Source organism: Physella acuta, unplaced genomic scaffold (genome assembly GCF_028476545.2).
Source record: "Physella acuta isolate Inbredline_101_S28 unplaced genomic scaffold, ASM2847654v3 ptg001064l, whole genome shotgun sequence".
NCBI lineage: Eukaryota > Metazoa > Mollusca > Gastropoda > Physidae > Physella > Physella acuta.
This window is the reverse complement of record NW_026732581.1, coordinates 783,931-791,879: the sequence shown is the minus strand read 5'-3', so window position 1 is coordinate 791,879 and position 7,949 is coordinate 783,931. Positions and strand designations below refer to the sequence as shown.

The 7,949-nt window shown below is 31.4% G+C and overlaps 1 long non-coding RNA gene across 1 annotated transcript; it reads left to right on the top strand.

Moving 5' to 3' along the window:
• The first annotated feature begins 1,574 nt into the window (after positions 1–1,574).
• LOC131955389 (uncharacterized) lies at positions 1,575–5,399 on the top strand. Its single transcript, XR_009388836.1, has 3 exons — positions 1,575–1,690; positions 2,460–2,634; positions 5,084–5,399. It is a non-coding gene; the product is annotated as an uncharacterized LOC131955389 (long non-coding RNA).
• Positions 5,400–7,949: the final 2,550 nt, after the last annotated feature.

Sequence of the window (7,949 nt, the reverse complement as noted above, 5' to 3'; positions counted from 1 at the left end):
TGAAATCGCCCTTGCAGGGTGCGATTTGGCGCCAAGTGTTTTTTTTTTGGGCGGTAGTGTAGGTAAATCCTTTCCCCAATAAATATGAGCAAGGCATTATATTTTTTAGAAACACATGATATTAAACTAGTTTTTACAAATAGAACAAAATGTCAATTAATGTCAATTAATAACTAGTGTTTTAACTGAAATTCGGCAGTTCAGATCGGTAGTAGTTCAAGCGGTAGTTTGAGTCTTTCATTGCGGTTCATTTAGTGGTTAAATGGCTTTATAAAGTGTAGGTTGAGCGTCGTACGAAATTGGTTTGTGATGTGCAGTGTTTTTACGTATACATTTCTATCGCCTGGTGGACCTTAATTGTTTGATGCATTAATAGATACTCCAAAATATTCAGTATTTAATGAAAGTAACATTTAATTTTAAAGGCCTACTTTATTTAAGGTAAAGGTTTTTTTTTAAATAACAAGTAAACTTTTAAAACTATTTTTATGTACAGTCAATAAAATTCGTTCACCGTGTTTAAATATAATTAAATACACACTTCTCTGGCTTAAAACTTTTTTAAAGTATGTTTTGTTTACTAAACAGATTTTAATAACTGGCTATTTTTAAACCTTCCTCAAAACATTGCTAACAGTTTTCATTTAAATTAGTTCAAAATTTGAAAAATGTACAATTTTTTTGGGCTAAACCACGCCCATACACACAATAAAGATAATATGCACTCATCAATCGACATTTTAAAGTATAGTCGAAATTTCAACATTTTGGTATATATCTTGTTTTAGGTTAAATCTTCAATTGGAGACAGAATACAAGGACTCGAAAAATACAACTATGATTACAATGGAAGATGTGGAGTATACTGTAGACTTTAAAAACTTGACCATAACTAATAAAGACAGTAACGAAAAAATGAATGTAAAGCGCCGCGACGTGTTAGAGGGTAACATTTGTTTTTGTGTGCATTTCTTAAAAGTTTAAATAAAATAATTTCAGAGGAAAATCAAATAGATGGAAAAAAAAACTTAATTGTATCAGTTGGCAAAACCATTACATAACTGGTATGCCAGATTCAAATTCTTACATTTACATAACTTATTTTTTATTCAAAAGTGTTTTGATTTTTGTTTTGTATCCTGGCCTCCTGCGCACAAGTGAACGGGATTTTAACATATATTATGAGCCAAATTGGAACTCTGTTAACATTGTGTGTGCTGCATCACCATTGCTACATTGGATATCATATTATATTTTTTTAAATTCAAAAGTTCAAGTTTTAGTAAAATAGATAATACTTACGTTTATTACGAGGTTTTAATGATTTTTCTCATGCATTTTTAAACTACTGCTTTGTAAATCGTGAAGGTAAAAATAGTAACTTCTGTGTTTTAGTTTTTAACAGTAAGAGATAAATTACAATAAAATTTATTAGCCTTCTACTTTCTTAAACACAGACTAATCACTTCTAGGTGGCGATTTATTGTTCTACTTTAACTCTTTGTAAAATTGTTGAAATGTTGTAAATTACTCGATTCTTGTAATAGATGGTGAACCGTTACCTGATAACTGGGAGAGAATGGGTGATGAAGAAGCTTTTAGACTGGTTAAGATTGATAAAGATTCCGATGAGTTTAAAGAGGTAGAAGATTACTTTAAAAAGAATGGAGCAGCCGGAACAGTTGTTGAGGTGGGCCTATGTGTTGTTTCTTTACTGTGTGCTCAATTTAGTTTTCCAACATGCTTTGTATTCTAAATTACTGGAGATGTTTTCTAAAAAAACACTTTCGCTATGTTTAACCATGGTTTTGTAAATTATTTAGTTATTATTGCTATACTGTTCAATGACCATCTAAGCTTTGTTGCTTACGCGATTTTCATTCTACACTTTCCATCTAATGCTATTTCCCAGCAGACAGGGGAACCGCTTAGGGATACCGGCGACGTCTTGAGCGATGCCTGAGAACCATAGCAGATGAGGCGGTCGAACCGGTAGGGCTTGGTCCTCTGGCACGACAAAGCCCGCCCGTGAAAGTGAAAACATGACCCGAGCCTGTTTTTAAAAATGACAGAACGCTCCCCGCGATCGAGCCGGGTACCAGTCGGTAGTACGACGTCCCACGTCTGGTGAGGGGGGGGGGGGGGGAGAAGACAAGCCTGGTGAGAGCCCACGGATGAGAAGCGATCAACATGTAGCGTATCAAACCAACGTCTTTGTGTGGCTCCCAAGCACACACATTTGCCAGTTAGTTGGAGTTCGCTACGTCGAGGCCTGCCTGTCTAACAGGAGTCCAACTCCAGAGCCGGTATTCCGTGTCATTTCAGTGTAGCTCTTTTACGTCACCAAATTTCACTTCACTTCTTCACATTAATGTATATTAATATATATATATATATATTAATTTTGTATATATATATATATATATATATATATATATATATATATATATATATTTCAGATTCAACGTGTACAGAATAGATCTTTGTATCAGCAATATGCAGCAAAGAAAAGAGAGCTCGTTAAGAGAAACCCTGGCATTGAAAATGAGAAGAAACTGTTTCATGGCTCCACTCACAAAACAATTGATGATATAAACAAAACAGGTTTCAATCGGAGTTACTGTGGTGTAAACGGTAATGTTAATTAAAAAATGAATAATTGATTATATGTTTCTAATCCTAATATATTAAAGACCATATGCGCACTTCTCTCTTTTTCTCTCTCTCTCTCTCTCTCTCTCTCTCTCTCTCTCTCTCTCTCTGTCCGCAAAATATTTTCGCAGGGTATCACATCAGAGTCTTCAGCGATATATGGAGAACTTGAAACGGACTTTTGTTAAAAATTATATGGTAGATATTTTAAATGTATAATCAACATTTTATTTAAAGAAGAAAAATAAAATATAAAGGCGTATTCGAATGTAGAAAAACATTTTTAATTATGCAACAGGAAAAGTGTTTATAGTTGTGAAAAAGATCCCATGAAACAATGACGTCACTAATGTTTATACATTATCTAATGATGTCATCTTCCGAGTTAAGAATACAAAAAAATTAACTATTTCATTCAAATTTGATTTAGATCTACGTACGCTATGAAATGTATAAAATACAATTTTTCCGACCTAAACTTATAAAATTTATTTTATCTATTTGGATTCCAGATCTAGAGATTCTAGATCTAGACTAGATCTAAATCTACGCAAAAACTAGACGTAGACGCTAAGTCGCTAAGATCTAGATTTAGACTCTATCTTCTCTAGAATCTATTCCAAAAATAAATGTGTACATTAAACTATTTCAGGCCTTATTTATTTTATAGAAATATCTTTGTTTGTTTAGCTATGGAACTGGCTAATTTGGGATCAGTGTTTCTTCCAGACTATATTATCGTGGGTGCACTTGAAATTTTCGGGGGGGGGGGGGGGGGGACAACGATTTTCGGAGAGGGGCCAGACACTGTCAAAAGTATATATTTTCTATATACATTCCATTTCGTTCAAGGGAGGGGGGGGCGAGGAGATGACTGGAAGAAACTCTGTTTTTGATATAAAGAAAATAATTTTAAAGAATAGGCATATTCGCGTAAGTTTTTAAATACGTCTTTCATTTTCCGTGTTTTATAAGGTGCATACATAGCTGGGATGCTAGTGTACTTAATACCACGCAGATGGTTCGGGTTCGAGACACACAAAATCACACTTAATTTTTTTATATTTTTTTGTACGTGAATCTTCCGATTTTAGACTATAAAGAAAGGAACTACTTCATTCAAATTTGATATAGATCTACTCATCAAGACGTACGCTATGAAATATATACAATTTTATCAGTCACACTAATACAAATTACTTAAAAACAACATAATGACCATTGAATAGCCAGATTTTTAGCGGAATCATTTAAGTCACTTAATTAGTGTGTGTCTGTGTTATGTTAAATGTGTCGGATTTTAGCTAATTAGCTATTTCTTTGCTTTGTCACTAATATCGTTCAGCGTGTAGTAAAGCACATTGCGTTTTGACCAATAAATATTTCATAAATTATTGTTCTCAAACAAGTACAACATTTTAAAATATATAGGCCTATAATTCACGTGAAACGTGTACCGATGGCTAGTTTATTTTATAACCCTCGTGAAATTCCCGGACAGAATAGGCTCGATAGTCGAGGACAGATACTAATCTAGGAGAAAAAAAACAAAGATCAAACAACTGCTGCCTTGTATTTTGTTCTTGGAGGAACAAATAATAAGGAAGCTATCCCCCCCCCCCAAGGCTACAATCGGAATCAACAGCGCATAACATATTTACCCGCAATACTATTTTGTGATGGAGGAAATCTCTTCCTATTATTAGAATTAATAACCGAGAAGAAGAAGAAGTGATACATGTGATATCATTACCCGCAACACTTCCCTAAATACGGCCGCAAGCGTGTCTTACTATATTTAGCTGGTTGGGTATATGATTATCCTAACCATAAATTGAAAATAGAACTACTACGTAAAAACTGCGGAATATATAATCGATATTACCAATGTATCTGTAATTAAATACTATAATGTTATTGCTAACACTATTTTAACTTCAATTATTCAACACATTTTAATTTAATATTACACTAATTTGTACTTTACACAATATGACACAAAAATGGTGTAATTTTGAACTTTAAAGCAAATGTATGATACAATTTTATTTGTTGAGTAGAATTATGTAAATTACAATTACATTTTCTACTATTTTAATTTATATATTTAGGCTCATATATTTTAAGACAATAGATTTTATGAATGAGTCTTATTGTCTAATAGTAATTAAACAAAATATGTCAACATTGTAATGATTAATCATGTGTGGCATACTGAAACTGACATTTATTGCCGTCATGCATCTATTTAATGGGTTATCAATTGAGCATAAATATACATTTTTATTTCAAAAAGGTGATTGTAGTATGCTTATTTACCATTTTTTGATAATCAATTATAAAAATCAATATCACTATTTTATAAAAGTATTTATTTTAAAAACAACATAGGCCTATGTTTATATTAAACATAATTCTCTATTCTTTTCAGGTACCTGGTATGGTTATGGAGTATATTTTGCCCAATCTTCCAAATATTCGGAATCATTTACAGATGAGGATAGCAACAACCACAGAAAGCTTTACCTGGTTAACGTACTTGTTGGAAAATCAGTAGAAACAAAAAAAGACACAAAAGTTCTCCCTAAACAACCCGGGCTGGATATTCCATATGACTCTGGAAAAGCCCCACCTGATCGACTAGAAGGAATATACGTCATCTTTCATGACAGCCAAGCGTATCCAGAATATATTATTACCTTTAGCTTACAAGCAGCTCCCGCTATAGTTTAGATAGCACGAAAAAAATTCATAAATTACTGCATATTTTTGTAGTTTAAAAAAAAAGCAAAACATGAACAGTGCATTAAATTTGACAAAAAATGTATACACTTTATTCTAGTGGTTTTTTTTAAATGTTCAAAAAACATACAAAAATGGCTGACAATGCAGATTTGGAAGTTGTTTATTTTCTTGCTTTGCTATCAATGACTTTTGTAAAATTATCTATATTTCTGCGTTTGCTTTAATGTACGCTCTTTGAATTTTGTCTTTATTATAATTATTATTGTGATTTAAAAGGTATATTAGTTACCGCATCTGTTTAGATTGTACCGATGTTTAAGAAGACCTTTGTATTCTATACATTATTTTCTACAATTACTTTATCTATTTGTATTTTATTCATTTTATAACTTGTATGTTGAATAATGCATCTCAATTTTTATTTAAATGCATGTCTTTAATATCGCTAATTATAAACACATTTTAATATTTAATATTTCAGTGCATAACCCAGAGTAATTTTATTGTTGAGTATGAGTTTTGGTTTTCAAAATGATGATTTTAGAAATAACTTTATTAACAGTTAAATTACCGGTATTGTTTACAAAGTGTAATATCATTGACATTTAAAAAAGCGTCACTTTCAGGCCTACAGATCCAAAGGGCAGACAAGGTAGAGTTAATATGTTTCGTAACAAAGAGATGATATAGACAGCGCTACGACCTGTCGCCTTTACTTTTCACAACGTAAGTCAGGTACCTATAAGAGTTGGATGGACCGATAGACGTCTTACAGTAGCAATTCAGGATCGTGATCCAAACTTCAGACCTAAGGGCTAGTAGCCGCAATCTCTACCATTCAACCACATTATCACATAAAATAAATTACTTAATTAAACATAATCATAATTTAAAACTACTTTGCAATCACAAAGGTTAAACAACATCTTGGCAAAATAATCATAATATCAATTTTTATTTTTAAAATAATATAAGATTTTGTATACTAACAGTAATTATATTCTATTTTAATTGTGAGTCATGATATATTCTTATGTTATATTCTAGCATTAAGAACTCATGTTTAAGCAGGGTTTTCTGTGGCGACATACAAAAACAACTAATTCTCCACTTTATCTGAAAAGAGTGTAAGAAGAACGTGGGAGTGGACAGCCATAGGTCCTATTTTCTGCAAAGAATGAAAAGGAAAAATGATGATGATAAAATATATATTAATACCAGAAAAAGTTTTGTCTAAACCTAGATAATCTTAATCCTATCTTCCAAAAAGCGAATTTTACTACTTACAAATTATATTTCCAAATCAAGATCTATATTTTCAATTTTTTTATGAATGTAATAATTATTTTCATGATTATAAAAGAACATTTTAAAATTTACTACATTAATTATATAGCAAACATAAAGCAGATCAACATTTTCTTAATTATTATAACATTTAACAAATGTATTTGTTAGTTTGACTGCTTTTTACAATTACTATTATTAGTTGGCTATTTATACTAAAATTTCTTTTATAATATATGCACTTTTAAATATAGACCTTATAATCTAACTCAAAATTTCGATATTGTTGATCTTCATTTATTTTAAAACATAGTAATATTTTAATATGTTTGATTACTTAAAGAAGTCCTATTTGTGTGTCTTAAAATGTTTCAATTTGTTGTGTATTTTGGACAGTTTAGATGTGTTATAGATCAAAATATTTCGATGTACCGAATAACGTACATTTTCTTTGTGCACTGAATGCTTATGATTATTTATTTATTTATTTTTAAATTTCACTTGTATTCACTACAATTTTTTATTTTTATTATATTATTTTAAAAATTGTACTGTGAAGTTTGGCACCTAAATAACATATTATAAATTGTGTGTTTTGTAGCTCACATTTTATTTTAGAGTTAGCGTAATCTTCATCTAGTTGTAGTGCATGTCTATCACGTATAACAACATGAACGCTTATAGCTGCAATGATCCCCGCAAAATTAAATATTTAAAATCGTGCCATAATTGAACAAATGATCTCAAACATAAAAATTTAGTTTCTCTCAAAAGTAGAAAATCATGCCAACTATCGTTTCATGCCTGATTATTAATGAAGAAGAAACTATAATGTACAAATTATGAGTATAAAAACCATTAATTTAGACGATAATGAATTAAAGTTTAATGTAATTGGTTATATTCAATCTAAAATTATAATACGTACTTCTTAGAGAGGGCCTATTTTTTAGCGCAATTTCCATACGGACAGTTGCGATTATTAACTCGTCATTTCTGGATGGATGTGTGTCCCCAGCTTTAAGTCGTATCTCCTCCTCATCGAAGCAATATCGAGGACTAGTTTCAAAAGCAAATATGTTAAGCAAGTTCCGAGGATGATTGTGGGCCAAAAGAATTCTCGGAATTCCTTCCTGGATTTCCCGGAAAAGCCAAAAAACCTCGAACAAATGCAGTTTTTGGTCCATATCTCGGCAACTTAAACACTTAGCGACTTGAAACATTTACCAATCGAGTCCTGCCAGAATGTAGAACAATATCGCCAA